Source organism: Python bivittatus, unplaced genomic scaffold (genome assembly GCF_059951505.1).
Source record: "Python bivittatus isolate LINGU-HERP-01145 unplaced genomic scaffold, Pbiv_v1 ctg000330_np1212, whole genome shotgun sequence".
Lineage (NCBI taxonomy): Eukaryota > Metazoa > Chordata > Lepidosauria > Squamata > Pythonidae > Python > Python bivittatus.
Genome location: NW_028277058.1, coordinates 3483394 through 3508314, shown reverse-complemented (window position 1 = coordinate 3508314; position 24921 = coordinate 3483394). Strand labels below are relative to the sequence as shown.

General features: G+C 37.4%; 1 long non-coding RNA gene across 1 annotated transcript in view; it reads right to left on the bottom strand.

The window, feature by feature from the left end:
* LOC148215882 (uncharacterized) overlaps positions 1-24266 on the bottom strand; it is a 75007-nt gene extending 50741 nt beyond the window's left edge. Inside the window, exon 1 of the long non-coding RNA XR_015796347.1 lies at positions 24203-24266. This is a non-coding gene — a long non-coding RNA (uncharacterized LOC148215882). The remainder of the gene's footprint in view (positions 1-24202) is intronic.
* Positions 24267-24921: the final 655 nt, after the last annotated feature.

Sequence of the window (24921 nt, the reverse complement as noted above, 5' to 3'; positions counted from 1 at the left end):
GTGCAATCAGGTTATTGTAAAGCAACCTCCACTCCTTATGTATTTGTGTGCAATGTCATAACACAAGAACAAAAGAACAGAAAAAAAGAAAAAAAAAAGAACTGTGATTTTGTGAAGCATATATTATCATTTTTGTGTCATTGTAGCTAGTTCCAGATTTCATTGAGCACCAAGTTATTTTGGAAACCATGTTAGAGAATTATTTCCCTAAGGAGGTTCCCTCGTATAGCTAGATAAGAGAGAGAGAGACAGAATGAAAATTTGGATTAGAATTTTGTCTTCCTGCTTTTATCATCTTATTTTTTCATCCTACTCATAATATATCAGCCCAACAAGGTAGACCAGACTAAGAAACCAATGTCATATAGTTCAAGACTGCTTTATTGTAACACTTATAGTAACAGAGTCTTGCAAGTCTGAATATGCTTCCCTCTCCCTCACTTTATATTCATGTGAACTAGGGAGGGGCTTGTTCGAGACATTTTCTCACATTATTTTCTTGACCCAATCTCAAGCCCCTCTTATCTGACATTGCCTTGGTAGCAGTTCTTCCTCCTGTCCTTCAAGGCTATTCCTATTCACTCTACATAAGGTTTACTGTATAAAATTAACTTGAATAATTGGGTTTGTGTGTGGGGGGGAGTGTCTTTTGTATACTCTGAGCATTTATGTATCTTGCAATTGTGATCCAAAGTGTCTTTTTGTTTTTTAAAGAAAGCCAAGCTATACATGTTGAGATAAATAAATGAGTATTGGCAGCATTTAGTACTTATAATCTGTAAATGAGCAGGGTGGAGATAATAGGGAGGGTGGCGAATCCCTTCCATGTGTGTAAGCCTTATAATATGGAGATGTGCAAGAATTTCCATCAGCCTCTGTAGAGAATAGTTTGCCAATGAAATAATGCAACTGTCTAAAATGCAGAAGAATCTCAAGGATGAAATAAAACAGCCTTCACATTGTTTTTACTTTGTACACCAATTATAAACTGCATTGCTGGGATAAACAAGGATGTAGAAAAGACATTAGGCATGACAAACAGCTGTGCTTAATGCATATCCCCATTCTTATTTGTATAGAATTTGTGGGTAAACACCGTTACACTCCTCTCCCCAAAACTTAAATATATAAAACTGCTGCTACAAAAAGAGTCCTAAATTTCCAACAGATGGAAAAAACAGTTATCACACATTGTTTTCCCCCAAGTGCAAAAAAATTTAAAAAACCACACACATTAAATTTCAGGGTTGATTATGCTAGTTGTTAATAGTTGCACCAGTGCATTCAAAAAGCTCACAGTGTGACACTGTTTTGCAGTTCATTAAGGATCCTAAAGTGTGATCTCTCTCTCTCTATCTCTCTCTCCCTTTCTCTCCTCCTCCCTGGAGTTTCAGAAGACAATATTGATTCTCAGAAAGCAGGTGGCAAATTATCAATAATTTTCTTTATGTTTCCTAATGGATCTGAATCAACCTCATCAGCTCCCAAGTAAATGAACAGGTGTTAAGAAAGTTCTGGAGTTTGTGTGCATGTGCATCCATGCACACACATTCAGATTAGTGGTAAAAGTTATTCTTAACATAATCAAGCATCTTCCTGCTCTGCCGATTTTAAAATGTCTTCTTCAGAATATGAAGAACTCTCTCTCGCTCTCTTTCAGAATATAGCAATCCAGAAGGATATCTTAGTTGATGGTATCAAAAGCCAGAGGTTAAGAATAACCAACAGAATCATGTTCCAACTGTAAATCCATAATCTGATTGAGGCAGTCTCAACCCCAGTATCCACTCTGAATTTCTCAATCACCTTACCTCACCCTAGTAGGTTATAGACTGGCCTATAATTGGTTGTACCTGAGGGATGCAGGGCAGTGTCCCTCTTTCTTCTACCTGCCCCAATCTCTTTTTCAGAAAGAAAGAGTTGTAATCCTATAGTAGGCATCATAACATCTGCAACTTGTTCTCAATTACGTAAGGCACTTGGAGACTATTAAGAGTGCCTGGGTTTATTAAGGACATATTATCCAACCTCTGCTCTAGTAAAAAACTTGATATGCTTTTTTGTTAAAGATTACTAAAAGCACAGGCTGTTTCTTTGACGTCTATATTCTGTTTCAGATTGAAGGTGCTGAAAGCTGGTAAGAAGGAAGACAAGTTGGAATTGCTTCTCAGAGCTCATCTGCTCTAATGAATCCACTCTATCTGTCTCTTCCATGGCAGGGCTGCTGAGAAGGAGATATAATGTCCAACTGGCCATACATCACTTCCTTGACTGGGAGTCTGTCACTATTTGACAGCCTTCTTTGAAGATGGCTGTATAGAAAGGGTAAGGAGGCCAACTGTCATGCTTTCTTTGAAGCACAAACATTCTTTTAGATATAAAAATAAATTCTATCATGAATTATTTGTTGCCCACCCAAAGGCATTCCACCACTCTATGCAAAGAGGTAGTAGGTGGATTCTCACTGATGTCTGTCAATTTTGGCTAAAAACATGATACAAATTAGCATGAAAACATCTCTCTGGGCATGCTGCACTTTTTAAAAGGTACTTTAAGGCTAAGGAGGGTTTAAATAGAATTTAAAAAAAAAGAAATTTGCATGGAAGATACTGTCTTGTGGTAATAGGGTTAAAATGCATACAAAATCCACAATTGAAGATTTCAAAACACTTTTGATAATTCAGTGAAAAATGAGAAGAAACAAAGTGTATGTGTTTGGATTTCCATGATTCACATACCCATATAAAATAGTTATTTCTAGAATGTTGAGAACAAACAACATGTGTTCCTTCCTGAAGCAGAGATTAGTAAGGTATATTGGTGAAAATGAAGAAACTATTAAACAGGAAGTTCCTGGTTTGAATATTGTTCTGGGATTGTTGCTCAGTTCAGTGAACATCAATGATTGGGGCAGGCAGAAGAAAGAGGGACACTGCTCTGCATCCCTCAGGTACAACCAATTATAGGCCAGTCTATAACCTACTAGGGTGAGATAAGGTGATTGAGAAATTCAGAGTGGATATTGGGGTTGAGACTGCCTCAATCAGATTATGGATTTACAGTTGGAACATGATTCTGTTGGTTATTCTTGACCTCTGGCTTTTGATACCTTCAACTAACATATCCTTCTGGATTGCTTGAAACTTTTGGGAATTAGAAGCATAGCTTTGCAATGGTTCCATTGAGAATACTGCCACTCAGAGACAATTGCTCCTCAGAATGGAAGCTACTATAAGATATTCCCCAGGGATCACTTGTGTCTCCATTTCTTTTCAATTTCTACATGAAACACTAGGAGAGATCATCAGAAAATTTGGAGATGGGTGCTGTGTGTATGCTGGTTACACTCAAATCTATTTCTCCCTGACACATTCAGGAAATCCTTTGGCTCCCCCAAATGCCTATTTTCAGTCAATAATGGCGTGGGTGAAGGATAGCAAATTGAAACTAAATCCAGAGAAGATGGAGGTGCTTGTTGTGAAAGGGGGCATAATCTCAGAGAGGTAGTAGATTTGTCTGTCCTGAATGTCATTATATTTTCTCAGAAGGAGCAGCTTTGCAGTTTAGGGTTGCTTCTGGACCGAAACATTGCTCTGGTTTCCAAACTGAGGAAATGGGTAGCAGTCCCAACCATATTCTTTTCTGGAAGATAATACCATAAAACTGTTGTGCCTGGTGGGGGTTCCCAGACTTCTGTTGATCTAAAACTCAGCAGCCCAGATTGGTCTTGGAGAAAATGAAAACAGACCACATTATACCTCTGTTGAAAACAATGCACTGGCTGCCAGTTTGTTTCCAGGCAAAATACAAAGCACTGACCATTACCTTTAAAGTCCTGCGTAGCTTGGGCCCAGGCCACTTGAAAGAATGCTTCCTTCTAGATGACCCTCCATGCTTCCTGAGAGCATTTGAGGAAGTTCATCAAGACTTGCTGCTAGCTCATCTGGCAGTGACTCAGAATTAAGGCTCCTCTCTTGCCAGCCCAGCTCTTTGGGATGTATTCCCTACAGAATTTGGGGGCCTGTTAATTTTAATTCTAGCTGCTTTGCTTGCAATATTAACAGCAGCATCTCTTAAATTCCATCATGAATTATTGGTTGCCTACCCAGAGGCATTCCACCACTCTATGCAAAGAGGTAGTAGTGGGATGGGGATCAAAATCAGCAAGATGGTGGACTGAGCAACATGTTACAAGTCTACCCCATTGAAATATCTGCTATTCAAAAGGGGCAGGGCTTGCACTGACAGTTCATCTGCCATCTTCCCACTTTAGTTGCCCTCCACCTAACAGACACTGGAGTATATTAACCATTTTAACTGCCTTTACTGTTAACCGGTAGAAGACTTTGGTAATCAATGGTATGTTAAATAAATCAAGTGTTTTTCTATTGCTTTTCAAGGTTGAGAGTGAAAACTTCCAAACTGTTTCAGACAGTAATAGGATATGGAACAAAGCCTTCATTCATGATAGCCTTGATTTCATGATAGCCTTGATTCACCATTTCACAGCTATTTTGGTACAGTATCACTGGTGCCCAAAGGGCCTGATATCAGCTATCTATCATGGATTGGCTAGTTCATCACCCCTTCTCATAGGCACTGCACCAGGACAAGGGCAAATGACAAAATGAGTCTGATGACCTCATTGTACAAATGACATGGCCTTAAATATTACTCCATATGAAGACCAAAGTGAAGTACAATGTAGGATCCAGTTTACATTATTATCAATACAGAAATTCTGAAATCTCTCTCTCACACACATACACCTTTTACTATCTCCCTGCTGTGAACTTCCATCTTCCATCTGTGAAGGCAATCACAAATTAGGAAAAATCCATTTTGCATCAGCACTGGCTCTTGTTTGCACCTGTTTGAATAATGTTCCTCCACAGCTCCTCTTGTGGGAGGTTGAGTTGTTATTTTGGTAATGGAGTACTTGGTTAGTGTGGGTTGTTCAAAAAGCACACAAGCCAACTAAGGCCATCCAAAACATCTTAAGTAAATCAAAAGTCCCAGTAGCTCAAGAAAAAAAAACAGGAGTCATCTACAACATACAGTGTAAGGACTGTAACAACCACTATGTAGGACAGACAGGCAGGAGGCTAGCAGAGTGCACCTATGAACACCAACTAGCAGTCAGAAGACACAATGAAAATTCTTTAATATCACAACACATGGACAGACTTAACCATAGTTTCAACTGGGAAACTGTCAGCATCTTAGACCAAGCTAAATCCAAAAATGCAAGGGAATTCTTGGAAGTTTGGTATTCAGACAAGTCAGCCATCAACAGGCACATAGAAATAAACAACATCTACACAGTATTCAAAAGAGACAATAGAAAGGAAACAAAAAGAGCAGAACATCTCCTTGCCAGCAATCAACACCCAGACAAGCAGAGATTAACACCAGGATTAACACCAGACAAACAATCAAGCAGTAAACAATACCATAATCAAGGAACTACCAACTCAAATAGACAATCAAGCAGTAAACAACAGCCTAATCAAGGAACTATCAAGGAAAAAACAACACCTCCACCAACACTGAGTGGGCAAGCTACTGTATATAAACAGGGAGCAAACCCCACTCCTTCTAGCACTGAAGATAATACCTAGCTGGGTAATGAAATGTCTGCAAGAAAACAACCAAGCTCAGAGAACCCCAAGGACACCACAGTTCAACCCTGAGCTACATATATTATCTTCTATTGGTATCATTTCTTTATATATTCTTTCTCTTTTTTCCTGCACTTTTGCCTTTGTCTTTGTCTTTTTTCTTCTCTTTCTTCTAAATATTAGTTCTTGTTAGTTTTTATCTTCTTCAAATTTTTTAATAAAGATATATATACAAGTACTCAACAGGACGCCTCAGATAAGCCACTTCAGAATAATCTATTAGGCCATCTGCTTCACTCCGGATACACTAAATTAAATCATCATAATCTATGCAAAAAGAAAAAAAAAAAGAAAAAGAAAAGTGAATTTATCTCTCCTTGGGATCTTGCTGGTCAAATGTAGCCATCTTTATCAGTTTAATTGTCTCTTGTTCTGTAACACAGTTCTAAATAGAAGTCCTTGCATGTATATCATGGTTTGTAGATGAATGTTATCATTTGCAAAAGAACATTAATGTTACCTTTGAATCAAATCATATCTGAAAACATGATGCAAGTTAGAATACACTGCATTTCACATAGCCTACTAACATACTTTAATAAGATTGGGAATATCTGTGATGCTAACTTAACTTTATTTCAGTGGTTTTCAACTCTTAACATATATGTGTGGTGGTTGCATCATGCTGCCACCTACTGTGACTTTTGGCCAAAAGAAAAAGATCAATGGCACCCTTTTCCAAGAGAAAACATGCCCACCTCAACTCTGTATGTTGGCTTTATGTTTTGAGTTATGAAAGCTTAAATCCCATCTCCTTCTGCATTTGATCTCATAAGAATGAGTTCTTGAGTTCTTATCTATTCTACCAATTAGACATATTTTCCCAATTTTTGTGCCTAAAAATCTTCATTTCAATTATTACACTATGTATACAATGTATACTAGGCATGGCAAATTATTAGATTTGTCTCCTTCCCACTTCTTTTCTCTTCTTTTTCACCCCTAATTTCTTTAGCACTCTGGCCTCCTCATTTCCAACACACCAAACCCCTCTTTCTTTTCAAATTGCAAAATTGCAATGCTTGCCTCACTTTTCATTCTCTTTCTCTCTTTTCTCTCTCTGGCACACCTAAAATATATATTTTCTTTTCTCAACAAAGCTTCTCTCCTATCACAGTTTTGTACCCAGGGACATCCAGGAAGTGTGGAGGAGAGGGGGTTGGAATCAAGAAAGTCAAGATAATGTTATAAGACAAAGTCTGTTAAAAATATGGGTCCACCCAGCAATTTCACCATTAGTTTCATTGCAATTGCCTTTCATATCAGGGTTACCTGTAGCAAAAATCATCATCATCATCATCTATGTCATTATGGTACATCCAGATTCAGAAAACAGAGTAAAGATACAGCAAGAACTATTCAAGAAAGGTAACAACTTACCGTGGTTGATATATTTACAAATTCCTGGAATAATAAAAAAGTGATCTCAAGAAGAAGGAGGAATCTTGAGAAATATGACAGAATTTGAAACACTTATACAAAACCAACATAATCTATTAAATCTATACATTGTGATTAAAATATGACACACATATGGAACAAATCAAAAATTGTATGATAAAGTAGATGTAAAACTTCCAACAATGGAAGTACAACAATGGTGCTCCAAGCTAAAATGTAAGGGAAAAGTGGTATAAAATGTTTTACATGTGATATATAAAGATAACGGTTAAAAAGTGCTACAATAAACAAGGAACATTTTATCACATGTGATGGTCATGTTAAAACAAAAACCAAAACCTCAGGCATACTGGAAATAAATATATTGTAACATTCAGAAAATTCTAAAAATAAAATGTGAATGGGAACCACAACTATTTCCATTAGGTATAATCCCAGAAAATATAAATGAAAAATACCACAGTTTACTAAGATACATTCTGACTACTACAAGGATAAATTTGGAATAAGATAGAAAAAGAGAAAGTGCTGACAATACAAGACTGGAAGAACAATATTAAACAGTATGCAGAAACAGACAGTATTTATGCATAATCAAAGTCTAACCAAATTTAAGTAGAATTGGCTCCCTTACATATTACACATCATACAAGACAAACGTAGTTATTTGAAATATGGTTTTTAGGAAAAGAATTTTCCTAAAACCAATCAAAAATAATAGATAAAATGACTTAGATGGTAGCAATAACCCTCAATGTTCAATATGAAACATAAATATTTAGATTAGCAGTTGGAAAAAAAAATTCAAGGGAAGGGAAGAAAACATCTCTAAAAATATATCTATTTTTTTAAAAACTTTACAGCTTTTTTTTTTTTTACTTTGTGCTTTGTATCTTTAGCTTTCTAAAAATCAGTTAAAAGTTTAAATTAAAAAAAAGAAAAAGAAACAGTCACTGCCGCCATCGTGAGTTTGTTTATTTTCCCCTGTGGACACACCTGTCTGTCCTTACTTACGGTCTTCCATTCTGAGGCCATTATACAGTCTTTGCTAAAGTTTCTAAGACTGGCAATGTTATCCTTGTGTTTAGTTTGATAAGCATGCTTGTTTCTGAACAGCAAATCCTTAAACTGACTGCAGGGATCCTCCAAGAGAATATATCAGTGGCCAGGAAAAACCAAAAGTAACAATTGTTTTCTTCATTTATTTTCCAGAAGAGCTGATTTTCATCACTGAATTCCTTCAGAGCTCCAAACCTTTCCATTAGACTTTAGCAGAACTCCTTAATCCTCATTTCCATCCATATTTTCGACTACATTTCTCATTCTGATTACCTTTTAGTATTCTTTCCTCCCTCCCTTCCTTCTGTCATTTGGATTATATCTGTTTTAGGTCTCTGCAATGTAGCACCTGAAACTCCCTAAGGCACTAGTATGCTGATGTAATAACAATGTAAAATAATGAAGTAACAGTTTGGTTTCAGTTGCATGGAATGAGGAACTGTAAAACCTCATCACCAACAAAGACAGAAACACATTTGGAATGATGGTAATGTTATAAGATGCTATAATTTTTCAGGTGTTTTCCTCAAATTTAATCTTGAAATTTCATTTTAGGTAAAAGTCAGTGGCAGTTTTAACAATTAAGCCATGGAAAAACTAGCACCTTCCCCCCTTCCCCCTCTTTCTTCCTGTTCAGAATATAAAACTTTGTATATAAATATTTTATATATGTTCAATAACCCTCTAAGATGCTTGCTGGTTTGTTTGACCATGCAGTTGTAAAGATTTTCTGTTAAGAAGTTTTTGATGCCATGGCATAGTTTTTGTGGCCAAATTCTAAAGGCACCCTCTGATAGAAAGTCATGGGGAATATTTCAGTCACGTACAATAATTGTGTGGTTGCTAGCTATTGTTTTATGAAAGGCGATCATTCAGGGAAAAATATCAAATGGAGTCACTCTATAATAGAAACCCCTTTTAAACTCATTGAATTGCTTCTAAATATGAATATGTTGTGATTAAGCTAGGTTGCATAAAAGTCTCTGAGAACAATGGTCCCTACATTAGACAATTTAGCTGTATCTTGCTTTAATATTTATACTATTTTATTTTTACACCACTAAGTAGTCTTCTCAATTAGCCATCCTGATGAAAAAAGCTCCCGAAGATAAAAGTCTGACTACAGACATGCACACACACACATACAATATTATTTACAGGATTGATTAATGTTAATAATGTTGGTTCCTTCATTTTTTTCCCCTTTACTTCTTTATTTAGTTTTTGATACTGTGATTTAAATTCTCTGTCAGAAAGTCTACTATTGGAGGATCTGCTTTGAGGAAGAAAAGTGAATGTGGTTACCCTAGCAACAGAAAGTAGAGGATAATATCTAAACGATTTCAGAATGATTCTGTTCCCACTTTCCAGCTAGGCATATTTCCTATAATTCTTGCAGAAATAAAGGAAGGTACTGTTTCACCTGATTAATAGAAGAGCTGTGAATAATGACAACCTCTACGTGACCATGTAAAAAGGAACAGTAAAAGCACCTGTTTTTGCACAGTTAAGACCATATATAAAGTAATTTAACACCAGTAGTTAGGGTTATGTGTGTGCATATGTGTGCATGTGTGATATTCTATACATTAATACCAATAATGCATTAAAATATCACATTTTCCAATGTTATAGATAATTCTGTATGGAATTCTGTATAATTTTTATAATTATATATAATTTTGCTTAAACCCAAAGGTTTCCTTCTACTTCTGAGTCAGAACATGGTATTTTAAAGTAAAGAAAATGGTATTTTGGAACTTTTCAGATATTCTGCCTATCAGGGTATTAAATGAATTGTGCTTCTACTCGGATTTCCTGGAATACAGGTAGATCTCTCTGTAAATTTAGGAATCCTGAACAGCTGGTCATTTAAAAAAAATACTATTGCTACCTAACAACAAATAGCATAAGGTGTTTTCCACAACTTATATAGGAATAGGAGAGTTACATGCTTGCAGAAAGAGTGCAGAATCCCAGAGAATTTTGCTTTGCTGCATCATCACATATCAATGTTCACAGTCTCATTCTTACTTCTAAGAATAAGCAAAGGGGGGCTATTGAATGCAACGGCTTGCTGTCACTCTGAAAGCAAAAGCGAACGTGAGAAAGATGTGGGCACAACACAGGGGGTTTTTAAACTGTAAGTCTTCCATAACAGCAAGCTGTGCTTAATATTCACAAAAATTTTACTGTCTTCTAAAGGAGGCTGAAGTTCCAATCATGGTAGGGGGGAAAAAATGAGAGCAACCATGCTTTGAACTCAGAAAGGAGAGCAACTTTATTAGAAATCTCACAGCACTCAGTGGGATAAATCTGAGCTGATATGCAAGTGTTTGGGCTGAAGTTCACCAAAAATTATTTTAGCTGATTGCAGAAAATCCAGATGGAGATTCTTGTAGCTCTCTCTCTTGTCCATGGAACACCATTCCTAGACAGAAGAACTCTGAAAACATCAGTGTCTGTTTCAGTCCTAAGACCCAGTGCTACACTGAATACATTCCAGACTTTTGCCAAACTAGAGTGGTTTGGCAAAAATTAAATCTTGTCTTTTTTCATAAGCTCAGAAGCACACATTTAATCTTACATGGCATGTGCCAAAGCATTAGCATGGCTTAGATTATATTGATGAGTAGAGGGCAAATTGAATTTCCTCTCCAAAGCTTCTGCCTGGGGGTGCAAGGGTTTGCCACTGTTTTCTTTCAGGATGGTTTTTCAACTGCCAAGTCCTATAGCTTGGGGGTTCTGGATGGTCTTCCATCCAAACACTAACCAGCTCTGACTGGGGAAGAAGAAGGGTAAAGCAAACCAAAAGCAACTCTGGGGGAAGATTTATTGCTTGGATAATGTGTAAATGGGGTTAATATGTCATGTCCTTTGCAGAGATAGCATGTCCATTTTTATGCTGAGAAGAGCTTGCTGCCTCTAGCTTTCAAGGATAGAAATATCCAGAAGTAGGGATGTGAATAAAAAATTAACTCAGATTGAAATAATGTTCACATGTGGCCCCTTTATATGGACCAAATGTTTTACTCATTTGGACCAAGTGTTCAATGAATGTTTGAGAATATCTTTCTTCCTAACTCTTTAGATGCATTGTAGACCATGAAAGATGAAAAACATTGGAGCATTTAATAATAAACTCCCCAAATTCTATAGGGTTTCACTATATTTCCAAGGCTTTATTCTATTTGCCTCAGACATTCAAATGTAATATGAAATAAAGATTTTTCACATCTTCAAACCCAACCTACCTCAGTGAGAAGACTCAAGTGCACGCAGAACTGCTCTTCAAGTTTGTCATCACCTAGTAAATATTTGTTTACAACATTTTCCCCTGTTTTTCTGGGAGAAAGCATCCTGTGGAACTTAGAAAGGTGAAGATGTGAACCTTAAAGAGTCAGACACAGTGGAAAATAGGAAACACACAAGCACAAATTCATTCAGTTTGCTTAGACTAGCCATGAGAGACTTCATTTCAGAACTGTCACATTCAGTTCTGCCCAAGCTATGAGATTTCATGCAACAAAAATAGAAAGTTGCCATCCTTCTGACTGAGAATGGATTGCCCAACACCAGCAGAAAGGTCTGTGCAAAAATCCATTTGCTTGCTTGCTTCATAATATGTTTAATATCACCTTCCATGTAATCTACTCAAAATGGTTTACAAATAATAGAATTAATACTATTAAAATTTAACAATAAAATTGCAGTAATTATAGATACATCACATGAAAACAAACATTAAAAGGCTAGTGGAAAGGTAAACCCACATTTCAAGTTACTAAAGGAAGGACAAAGGAGAAAAAATAATATTCATCTATTCAGTAGATGCCCAACCCTGAGCATCTACACTTTTTTAAGTAGGGAGAGGATTCCAGTTGACCCCGTTCTGAAGAATACATGTATGTAACTGCAAGATAATATTTATAACATGTGGTCCACCATAATGGTTTGATTTGAACAAGGTTACCCAGGAATCCATTTTCAATATAAAGGTACACTAAGTATATGGACCTGGTTAATACTTGAATGGAAGATCACCCAAGGTTGAAAGCTAGAATGAGTGATTTCAGTTTATTGACTGTAAGCATGACATCTTCACTTTATTTATGTGAGCATGAAGAATAGAGTAAAATAACTTTAATCTATCCACTATATAACAACAGTAATTTTATTTTATTATTAAGCCTTTATAATAAAACGTTAACAAGTTGATATGTGGGTTTATGGATTTGTTTTTGTGATTATTTTGACATTGTCCAGTTTTTTATTTGCAATATTGCTTTTTCGGAAGGGATGGTATTTGATGCACATAGCTGTCAGCCCTTCAAGGTAGACCAGATTAGGATGCCAGAGTTATGAATGCTAATACTACTTTTATTATAAGGTTATAGTACAGAATCTTGCAAGTCTTCATGTGCTACCCACCTGTCTCCCTTTATCTTCATGAGAACTAGGGAGGGTCTTGTCTGAGATGCTTACTCATGCTACAGATCTGGCCTGGACTCAAATTTCTTTTATTTGACTGTTGTCTTGGTTGTGGATCTTCCTTCTGTTCCTCAAGGTTATCCCTTCTTCCTATTACATTTGCCCTGGATATAAATAGATAACTATCTAGATGTAAACAGTGCTACGTTTAATCTTTGTTTTCTATGCATCAAAACATTTTTATTTCTTTGCACAATTTAAAAGCATTGTATTTTGCTGTCAGTTTGAACCAAACTTTCAGGGAATCTGTGCTATTTATCTTTTCTCTTATTAGCAGCAAATCAGTATGATCTTGTGGTCTGCCAGATCTTCATATTTATTCCTATATGTTCTATTTTTGGTTTTTTGGTAGGTGCTAGATCACTGGACTGGAATAGCTCTGTAATCTCTCTTTTCCAACAGTGATTATCTGCATTTTAATACTGAAAGCTAAAAGGATCTTTTCTAAAATTTTATATCATTTTAAAAATAAAGTTTCATTTTGCTTATTCCCTGTGAGATTGGTGTATCTCCTAAGAGGAAGAAGGAACAATACAAGAAAGTGGTACACTAGCAGTTATCTCATCTCGTTTTTACCTTTTTACTAACAGAAAAGCATCAGGGTGTGGGAGACCTTTAGGTTTAGGGGAATGTACCCTAGAAGGTAAGTACTGTAGTACCCCAAAGGGTTAGGGTATGCAGACTTAGAGGGTTTTTGAAAGATGTGATTTGAAGCTTTCGCGTTATTGGCTCAGCCCTGTTGCTTCAAATGTAATTCTCCTTGCTGAAGAAAGGAGGTAATACGATTCCCCTTGACAAGACCTGTATGGCATTCTAAGCCTCTCATCCAGCAATTTCAAACCATCTCTGCATGTGAAGATGTCCCTTTTTGCTATTGGAGCTGCTGGATAAGATGATCAGAGTGACACAGAGCAAAGCAAATCCCGTTCACTTCAGAAACAAAGGACAAATTATTTCATGAATCATTCCTTCAAAGCTTTATACTACCCTATTTTATACTATAATTTGCTACAAAGTGAAAAGGATGCAAGCATTATTTGTATGTTTTCAGGGCCAAACAATAAGAATTATGAGTAAGTGTTGAGATTCTAAATCTTTGCTCCTCTGAATTTTCTTTCAAGTTTAGGCCCTGGGTTAAACTGTGCCTAGCCAAAGAAAGCTCTAAATCAGTCTAAACAAATCAGGCTATTTTCCAAATTGCTAATTTGGTGTTCATAAGATTCAACTTTTTAAAAATAATTTTTAATATACTTTGCACACCTTCTACTTTCCAGCTTTCCATTTTATTTCTGTACACTGTTTCCCTATATTTTCTGTCACTGTGATTTTTTAAAAAAAGCTTTGTGCCACTGTTTTATAATTTGTATTCTAAACCATGGTGACAAATTATATCTGATTACCAGTCACGAGCAAGGGAGCATGGTAATTAATCTGTAGGTCACATTCCTTAATTCTACTGATTAATCAAATTTCCATTTCAAAAATATCAAACTCTTCAGTGTTTAATAAACAAAAGTACTGCTGTACAGGTAAGAACAGTTACACACCTTGGCCACTTTCCCTATGTAGCTGCTAAAGTTTAAATGAAAGAAAGCCAATTAGGGGAAAACTGATTACTAAGAACATAATCAGGGTCATTTATAGTTAACAAATCAATCAACAAAATGCTAATCACCCCTTCTGTTGTAAGTTTGGATTAATTTATTAGTAATTCAAGCAAGGTGCAAATCAAATAACTACTGCACAAATTTCTTTCTGTTGATGGCATTCACAACCACTAACAAGATGGCACCATTTGGCACCATATGATAATGTGGATCCCTTATTCCGGATGCCTATAGAATTATATATTGATTAAAAAAAAAGAATTTAAGAATTTAAGAGATATGAAATGAATCAATGAAGTTATATACATTTGTTGCTCACAACTCCAGGTGGTGTTGGTATTTGTCCGCACATAAAGAAATGTTTGTGGCAAAATTTAAATATATTATTAGGTATATCAAACAAGCTCTTGTTTTAAGCACTTCATGTTTTGTTCTGTATTTGTTTAAAATTGTTTAAAATTGCTTTCTTTAAAATATGCTGTGGAAATCATTGAATAGAATTCAGAATTCTTAAAACCTCATATTACTTAAAACCTTGTATTTTATACACACACAAACATGCACACACACACACTCGCACACACAAATACACTCACACAGAGGGTTGTTCCAAAAGCCAAGCCCCATAAACAGCTTATTATATAAATTACATTAAATGTTCAAATTGATTGCCATTTACTCCTTACTAGTTTGATTCATGACATTTGAACATTCCTAAGTATGGTAACATTTTCTCTGAAAATAAAAAAAATAATAAATTTAATAAAACATATAGTGATTGATATATGGGGCCTGACTTTCAGTAATTATCTATCTATCTATCTATCTATCTATCTATCTATCTATCTATCTATCTATCTCCATCTCCCATGAACCTTTCTTCATCAATACTGCAAATTATGCTGAACCTGTTAACCAGGATGCACCTGTTTTCGATAGTTTGCAACAGTATAGTATTACAATAAATCCTGACAAAATGTGAATATAATAAAACAAAATGAGAATTATTTCACTGTATCCTCTCAGCGGCTAGTATTTCTGAAATTTCCAAGAAATTTTCAAGAAATCAATAAGACTACAGGAAATCATCAAAGTGTATTAGAACCTTGGAGTCCTTTTAGGCTTATCCCATATGTGTTTGCCTCATCTCAGAGCTCACTATCAGCCTTTCATCCAAAGCAAAGTTAAGGGAAATGGAAATCCACTCACTAAGAGTTTTTGTCATGTTGAAAGACTTCCCTCTCCAGTGACACTGTGATGGCTTACTTCGACCTCCAGAACAGTACAGAAATATGGTTGGCAGTCCTATTGGAATAGGAGCTATTTCTAATATAGGTCTGAGGACTTTGCTTTACCAGTTCTGGAACACTGCAGATCTGTTCTTTCCCTTGTCTAATGCCATTCCCAAACCGTACCATTAAAACAGATATAAAAAAGCCACAGATACCAAGCTCTGTCTTCGATGTGTGTTAGTCACAGTCCATTACAAGAAAAGAGCTAATTTTCTAAAAGTAGTAAATGACATTTCCTCTCAAGATTGATCTCATCTCCAGTCTTTCTACAACACAGGCAAATGCTGACTATAACTGATGAAAACTTTATTTTTCAGGGAAATAGAATTGTTGTGCTTCATAGTTTTTTTGGACATATATTGTATCTCTTTAGCACATGAAAGACAAAAAGCATTGTAAAGGCTAAGTAGGTCCTTAGAGATCAGGCCTCCAAAGATATACAAAGAAGAGGATGTGTGCATCAGATCCACACAGCCATCTCTTCCAGTGACATTTTGCCCTCTTATCTCTGTTTTTGCTTCTGGCAAGAAGTCAGTATTGATTTCTGAAATCTCCCTTTGGGTTTGTACCACATTATGTCACTGATGACTGTTTCTGTTTTCTGGTCATTCAGGCAATCACGTCCATCTCAGCTATAACTACCATATCCCATGTTTATTTTTTATTTATTTACAGTCCCAGACCAATAAAGCAGAGGTACAAAATTTAAAACACAGGGGGGGGGGGGGAACCCTAAACCCTAAACAATCAATAATGAAAAGAGATCATCTGGCTTCTGCAAGCCCTAGCTATCGCTAGAAACTTGGCAGTCTTTATAATGGTTGTCCAAGTTAGGTCTTGCAGAAGAAAGACTGCAATTTTTTTTATCAGAAAGACAACTAAAATTTCTGATAATCAGGTTTATCTGTGTCAAATGCCATAGGCAGTGTAACAATGCATGAATTACTGACTCAATCTCTGTATCTGAGCAGAAACACACACAATTGTTGTAAGGAAGACTAGTTTATTTGTCTATAGTCTCCATAATAGGTGGTATGCCAATCTGAGCCAAGGTAAAAAGTCTTCTTTGCAAAATAAGTGGGATGTTATAGAGGTAGCTAGAAATCATCCATGGAGAACCTGGATTTGTGCCATAATAGGGATGGATGATTTAGGCCCTGTCATTTTGTAGATCTAAATCCCAAATCCGCTGTTTAAGTTTGATCAGGCTTCATCTGGGATGAGAGATGATATTGCTAGGCGTGAGAGGCTATAACATGAAAAAAATCTATCCAGGAGGGTGAGGTGAACTGGAGACTTGCTCCAAAGGATTTGTTTCAGCCAAAATCTGAGAAAGCGAAGTCTCAGGTGGGCCCCAAGAGAAATACAATCAAACTGTAGCTGAACAAGGGCATTTGAAGCTGAGCAAGGGACATGAAGTATGACTTTTAGAAACTTAGACTGAACAGCTTCTAAAGTAAGAGAATCCTTATAAACACATCATCATGATGTTATATTTTTATAGCTGTCTCAAGTCATGCTCCCTATTCACAATAATAGCATAAACATTCACAGATGAGACTCTTACAAAAAGGCTATTCTTCCTTTAAGTTTGCTATTATGCATTCTGGCTTCTCGTATGTTGACAATATTTTTTTCATTCTTTGGTCTATCTGATGCGGTCAAAATAGACAATGGATTTCCTGTCAGTGGCAATTATCTAATTCATTTGCTTTTCATAATCAGAAAGCAATGCCACACTGGCCACAAGCTAAATGAAGGATTGGAATGGCTCATGTGTACCATCAAAGGTTCAGCAGAATGCAAGGGCTGAAGGACAAAATGTTAACCAAATACCAAAAAAATATGTAAAATTACTGAACAATCCTACAGTATTCTATACAATATACAGTATGGGTATGCTTCATTTTTGGATGTCCTCTGTGTACAAAATTGCACCATTGTCAATAAAGCAGGAGGATGATGCAGATGATGGAGAAGAAGGGAGAGTGGTGCAATCATGTCGAATAACCTGCTGTTATAATAAAATATGATGTTCTGGTGAGGAAGGAAGGAAGGAAGGAAGGAAGGAAGGAAGGAAGGAAGGAAGGAAGGAAGGGAGGGAGGGAGGGAGGGAGGGAGGGAGGGAGGGAGGGAGGGAGGGAGGGAGGGGGAGGGGAGAGGAAGAGGAAGAGGAAGAGGAAGAGGAAGAGGAAGAGGAAGAGGAAGAGGAAGAGGAAGAGGAAGAGGAAGAGACCTCCATTTTATGAGTCACTAATTTATTCTACCGCTTCCATAAGAGACACTGTGAACATTGTTCTATAGAGACAGCATTAGGTCACTTAGATTGTTTCTTATTTCAGCAGAAATCAGAATCCTGGAAACCATGTTCATGTAATAATAATGTAACTAAACAGATTTCTGTTTAGTATTTCCAGGAATACTGATTCCAGGAATAAGATGCTTTAAAGCTGAATTGTATTAGCATTCCTGAAAATTTCCTTTAAAGAAGGAATTATATAATATTATCATCCAAGGTTCTATTTGGGTCCAGCATATGCAGTATATACAAAAACCTGAAAGACCAGGTTAGTGACAGATCATCTTGGAGAAAATCTATGTGGTTGCTAGGAGTCAAAAACAATAAATGCAATGTAGTTTATTCTTAAAGGACACAATTGTAATCTATGTTGCTTTTCTAAATGGATTTTAACATTCTTTGAGAAGCTCCTGTGTTATTGTTGTCCCTTGGTATAATTGCTAAAGGTGACAGGCCCTGCTTTTTGTTAGATCTAAAAATGTTGGAGGATTGCTTAGCAACTGTGTATGTTTCAATGAAATTTTCATCCACATTGCTTAAGAGTAGCATGAGAAATGGAATTAGATCCCATTTTTACCTTGGTCTATGACTGCATTTTTAGCGAGATGAACAGAACTAAATAAAAGTCAAGAACAATTTTGTCAACTTTTTACCTCTTCTTGTATCAATGTGCAAAGCAGACACATTGTACCACTGAATTAGTGCACTCCAGCCTGATACTTTGTTTTGCACATGATAGATCCCATTTCACAAAACTCAAGCTAAGGCTGATCTACTTATCTACATGTGTTGCATTTGCACAGAGGCTGCTTTCTATGACTGAACCAAATGACATGGCTATATGCTCTGTTGCTCAGAAGTGAGAAAGGGCACTTCATTTCAATATTTCCTATTGATCATAACCAGCAGCTATGACCATGATATATGTGCTTTGCTTCATGTTTCATAGAAGTACTCCACCGAAGCGTCAAACATCTCCAGTAGCCTAGAAAAAAAATGAGCAGAATGCCAGGAATATTTTATGCATGCTTTATAGTGCTTGATATTAGTGCTCAGTTGCAAGATTTTTAGACTTATGTATTTTACCTCTCCGTGCAAATGCTCATAATAAATAATGTGTTCGGTAATTATATTTTCTCCAGTGAAGCAGAACTGAACTAGTAAATTATGTGTACCAGACCAATTATCAAAGGTATCAACCAGAACAAAGTTGAATCTTCAGTTATAGTTGAACCTGAATTGAACAACTATAGAACATGAACAAATGATTCAGTTAATCTCCTCTCAGCCCTATAATGAAACATTTTTGATAGCTGATACAGGTGACAAAAAACCAGTTTCCTGTGATATTACCTTTCAATATTAACATATATGTCTGTTTGTCAATATTAAAAAGTTATTATAGCAATCTACACTCATGGGTAATTGTTTTCAGACCATTCATTCAATATTAGTGTGAATACACAGTTTTCTGCAGGTTGTGTGTATTCTCTCACGTAGTTTCCTCCCTTCGCTAGGATGGTGGTTTCTTCTGGCGCGAGTTACAATGAACACCTCTACGGGGAGGAAACGTTCCGACAGACACGGAGACTAGGAACACTCCGGAACAAAAAAGCACACCTACTATGCTCCTTAACCTTCCTACTACGATGCAGAGACACTGGGACCATCCCAGCTTTTCTCAGAACGAAAAGGACTCTCAAATCTCCACAAGCTAACCGCATTTACGACCGACTTGAACAAGCCCTCCTACGTGAGAGAAACACACAACCCGCATAAAACATGCCATCACAGACAAAGAACTATTTGACACACACATCATCATCAGTCAGAAAATGAGAAGCCAGGGCTGGGACAAGATTGACAACCTAACCTACAGGAAAATGGAAAAGGATATCATTGACCACACAACCAGGCAAAAACAAAAGTTTAACAAATGCCAAAACAGTCAACCAAAACCGGCGCTGGATCCCGCCTGCATTGTCATCAATTTGACGGAACGCCAACTCGCACCAGAAGAAACCGCCATCCTAGCCAAGGGAGGAAACTTCGCAATCACCCCCCCCCCAGAATTCCTGTGGAAGATATCATTGCCAATGTGGAATCAGCCATCCGCCACCGTCCTGAAGAGGAAGCAGAGGAAATAAGGGGTGAAATAGCAAGAATCCTACAGAGAGCGAAGCCCCCCACCAGCAACATAACGAAGAAAGAGAGAAATGCCATAGAAACCCTCAATTCGGACCCCGACATCATCATCCTGCCGGCTGACAAGGGCAACGCCACGGTAATTATGAAAACAGATGAATACAAAGACAAAGTTAGAGAACTACTAGACCCCACCACATACAGGAAACTAAAACGGGATCCGACCAGCAAAATCATGAAACAAACCAACACCCTGACGAGGAGCTCCTCCCTTCACCCCAACGTACTTCAATGCATATGTAAGACAGAAGCCCTTACACCCAGACTATACGGACTCCCCAAAATCCACAAAGACTCAATCCCACTCAGACCCATCGTAAGCGCCATTGGCTCCCCGACATATGAATTTTCCAAACATCTGGCCACCCTTCTACAGACCCACGTTGGACAGACTCCAGCCCACATCAGAGACTCAGGACATTTCATCGACAAAATCAGCACCCTGAAACTCAACCCCACGGACAAACTGGTCTGCTTTGACGTGGTCTCCCTGTTCACCAAGGTACCAGTGAGGGACACCCTGGCACTCATCAAACAGATCTTCCCAGAAGACATCACAGCCTTATTTCAGCACTGCCTAACAACCAGTTACTTCCTATGGGATAATGAGTACTACGAACAGATGGACGGTGTCGCCATGGGAAGCCCCCTGAGCCCAGTCGTAGCAAATTTCTACATGGAACATTTTGAAAAACGGGCTTTAGAAACCGCACCCGTTACCCCAACAGTCTGGTTCCAATTTGTGGATGACACCTTCGCAATTTGGAGTCAGGATGAAGAAGACCTAGAGAAGTTCCTGAACTACCTAAACAGCATCCACCACAATATACAATTCACCATGGAAAAAGAAGTGGACGGCAAACTTCCATTTCTAGACACGTTGGTCATACGCAAACCAGACCTCAAATTAGGACACAAAGTCTACAGAAAACCCACCCACACAGACCGGTACCTACACAAAAACTACAACCACCACCCACATCAGAAAAGAGGCATTATCAAAACCCTCATGGATCGTGCCAATCGGATGTGCGAAACCCAATTCCTAAACTCTGAACTTAACCACCTTAATGGTTAATTCCTAAACTCTTAACTTAACCACCAGTCCTACAAGCGAATGGCTACTCCAAGAATGAAATAAAAAGAGCCATCAAACCAAGAAAGCAACATGCGACTGAAGAAGAAAAACAGCCACCCACCAACAAAGTATTTCTGCCCTATATCAAAGGGGTCACAGACCGCATGGGAAAACTGATGGAAAAACACAATTTCCAAACAATCTTCAGACCCACCAGAAAAGTACAAGAAGTGCTAAAATCAACAAAAGACAAAAGGGATCCCCTCACCGCCACAGGAGTATACCGCATACCATGCAGTTGCGGGCAAGTATACATCGGGACCACAAAACGCAGCATCCATCCCAGGATAAAAGAACACGAAAGACACTGCAGACTACAGCAACCAGAAAAATCTGCAGTAGCTGAACATGCTCTCAAGCACACTGGACACAAAATCCTATTTGAAAACACAGAGATACTGGACAACACCAACAGCCACTATACCAGGCTATACCGGGAAGCCATTGAGATTCACAAACACCAGCACAGTTTCAGTAAAAAAGAGGAGAGTCTAAAAATCAACAAAACCTGGCTACCAATCCTGAAAAATACAGCCTGCAAAAGGTCAACGAACTCAGCTCAACCACCAGGACATGTGAACAGTTCACACAATGAACTTGCTAATCACCCCCAGCAGCCCCTCGTTAACAATCCAATAGAAGAAAAAACCCTGCCTAATCCCCAGGAAGATACACACGTATTCTGACACCAAAACAAGCAGCCACTCAGTAACCCAACACACACCCCCAATCCCCCCCTTCCCCCCTCAGATCTCTATAAATACCCCAAAAAGGGTCACATCACCCTGGGCACAGAGAGAACTGCTCCTGTCTGTGCTCCTGCACTCTGAAGATGCCGGTCACAGGTGCTGGCGAAACGTTAGGAAACAAAACTTCCAGAACACAGCCAGACAGCCTGGAAGACCCACACCAGCCATCGTATGCCAGCCGTGAAAGCCTTCGACAATACATTTCAGTAGAGCCATTAGTATCATTCACACACAATGAACATATCTAAAGCATTCAAATTAGCAAAACTCTAGAGTGTATTGAAGTTACAGGTCTTCTTCTTTAAATGTTACTTGGAGATGTTGTTGACAAAAACACAGCAACCTTGTTACTATATTAACCAATTCACTTTTGTGATCCTCTTGTGTTTTATAAGACATGTTTTGTAAAAAGTATTTGTTACCAAGCAAAATGTGGTTTTTAACTTAGACACCTCCTTTTATTTCCCTCCTTCTTAGTATAATTCTGCTTGTGATGGAGAACTGCAGAATACTGAAGATATATGCAGAAGGAACAAAACTTCTGATTTCTTAGGTATCTGGAATCAATTCAAGGTTAAAAACAAAGGAAATATTTGGTGTGCATGGATCCAAAATAAGTCAAGATGAATTTCATTTTTGGCTCAGTTTGTTTGTTTACTGATTTGCTTGCATCCTAAAGCAGGTTGTGAAACCCAAAATATGAATCAGGCATTTTGAAGCAAAAGGAGACAAACTGCTTAGAAGCCCTTCCAAATTAAAACCACCTTTTTCAAACATCCTTTTAATCATTGCTTGCCATGAATGAGCTCTGCAAAGTACCTGACTATGTAGTTCTGTACTTATTAGACAGCATATTAGTCAGAATGAAAGACATCATCAAACTACATCCTACCTGAAATGCATAAAAAAGTTTATTGTATACCAAGAGTTAGGCTTTGGCATGTTTTGTTCATTTTCAAAAACTGAATCCCTTGGCTGAGAAAAAGTCAGGTATTTTGAAACTATTCCTTTCTATCTCTGAGAGGTCTTCAATCACTTGGATTATGTTCAGTATCAGGAGAAAAGTTACATGTCAAAGAGCTCGGAAGTAAAAAGATGTGGACATTTGTGTGGTTCATCACCCATTGGGATGCACAAATAGCTGCCGCTGCTGCTGCTGCTGCTCCTTCCTCCTCCTCCTCCCCCTCCTCCTTCTTCTCCTTCTCCTTCTCCTTCTCCTCCTCCTCCTCCTCCTCCTCCTCCTCTTTTGGAAATTAACATTTCCATTTAATTTAAACATAAAACATAGTTTTATGTTTAAAAATGTCTTGATATATACTACAGAGAGGAAGTATTCCTCTGACAAAACTGGTTCTTAGGGATCTCACTTCACATTATGCTATTGAGAGTGTGTGTGTGTGTGTCATTTGGGAGGGGTTAGTTCAGCATAATGCGTAAGCCAGCTTAGTGATGAATGACAGAAAATGTCAGTTCAAACAAGAGTGATGTAAAAATGGTGGGTGTGACCTTAAAACCAAAGCTCCACCCCTTTTTAATGTGCATCTCACAAACACATAAAAAGGTGTGAGACTTCAATCACCCAATTATGCCTGCCATTTTGATGTTGCTGAGTGCTGTTGCAGACACTTCTGAGTTGAAAGCCACAATCTGCTGCTTGTTTACTGATTCTAATTGTGATTTAATGTGGCAGGCAAAGAAAGGTGCATGCTCTGTTTGTGGTTCCTTGATTTATTCTTGGTTTGGTTTTTTTGCCCTTTCTGCATAGTTGCTAAGTTAGCACAGATGTACAAGGCAAGAGCTTTTTTTTTTTTTAAAAAGGAGGAAAATCAGTCAATCAAACAAAAATGCACTGTTACTTTGTTTGCAAAGTTGTCACTGATAGGGTCCATACCTTAATTCATGATTGGTTTAAACTGGTTTATCAAATAAACTATATTTGGCTGTGTTCACAGAGAACATTAAGCCATCAACACAATTAAATGTCTCAAAATGTTTTCCCTAACAATTCTTTTTCTCATCTGAGGAAGAAAGAAAGGAGACGCTTTTATTGAACATGTTAACCCATTTTATATATTTCATGAGGGTTTATTTTTAAAAGAAAACTTGAAATTCAGCACTTTAACCAATCATGGTAATAACCTCATCTGGTAAATTGCACCTAACATGGCAGCAGAACATGGACTGCAAATCCATATTGGTAGAGTTGTTTTAATTATGGAAAGGGTTGTGTTAATACAATTTTCCCTAGATCAGATCCTAGAAAGAAATTCTGAAACATACCTTAAATCCCCTTCCTAACAGAATGATGATTGCAGATTCATTGCAAGAGAGAGAAAGCTTTACTAAAAAGAAAACAAAAGAGAATTAAACTCTGCATAAAATTCAGATCTACTAGTTTATATGTGTATATGCAAATGTATAAATAATTATTGAATTTTAAATAGAAAACCAATGTAATGCACAACATAACTGCACATTGCACATCCACCATCTATTATCCCAGGATTTATTTTTTTTCTGGGGTCTTTCAAAGCTTTGGCTCTTGAGGAGGAGGAGGAAGATTTTAACCAGGACTGAATTGTTTTGTTTTGTTCAATTGTTTTGCTTAAACTGAATAACCAGTAGTACACTAGGGCAATTTTAGATCCCAGATTTTCAGATATGATTAATGGAAGGGGGCTTTAGGTAGTCCAGTATTCCATGTGAGAGTGCCACCATTTGATCTGGAAAAGAAAAAGTTATTTAAAATACCCAGAATAATAAAATGAACATCTACCATTGTTTATATGCCCTTTTAAAAAGAAAAAAAAAGGAAGCTGTGATGAGCAGCATTAACTATGGTAAACCTAGCCCCAGGTTGTTCATATCCCATCCATTTGCTGCCCCTCAAATAGTGATCAGGGACCTGGATTTTGGCCACCTCAGGATTGCAACTTCAAATGATGGCTGGTTCAAAAAAAGAGGGAAGTTCTCTTAAAAATACAACAAATAGCTTCACT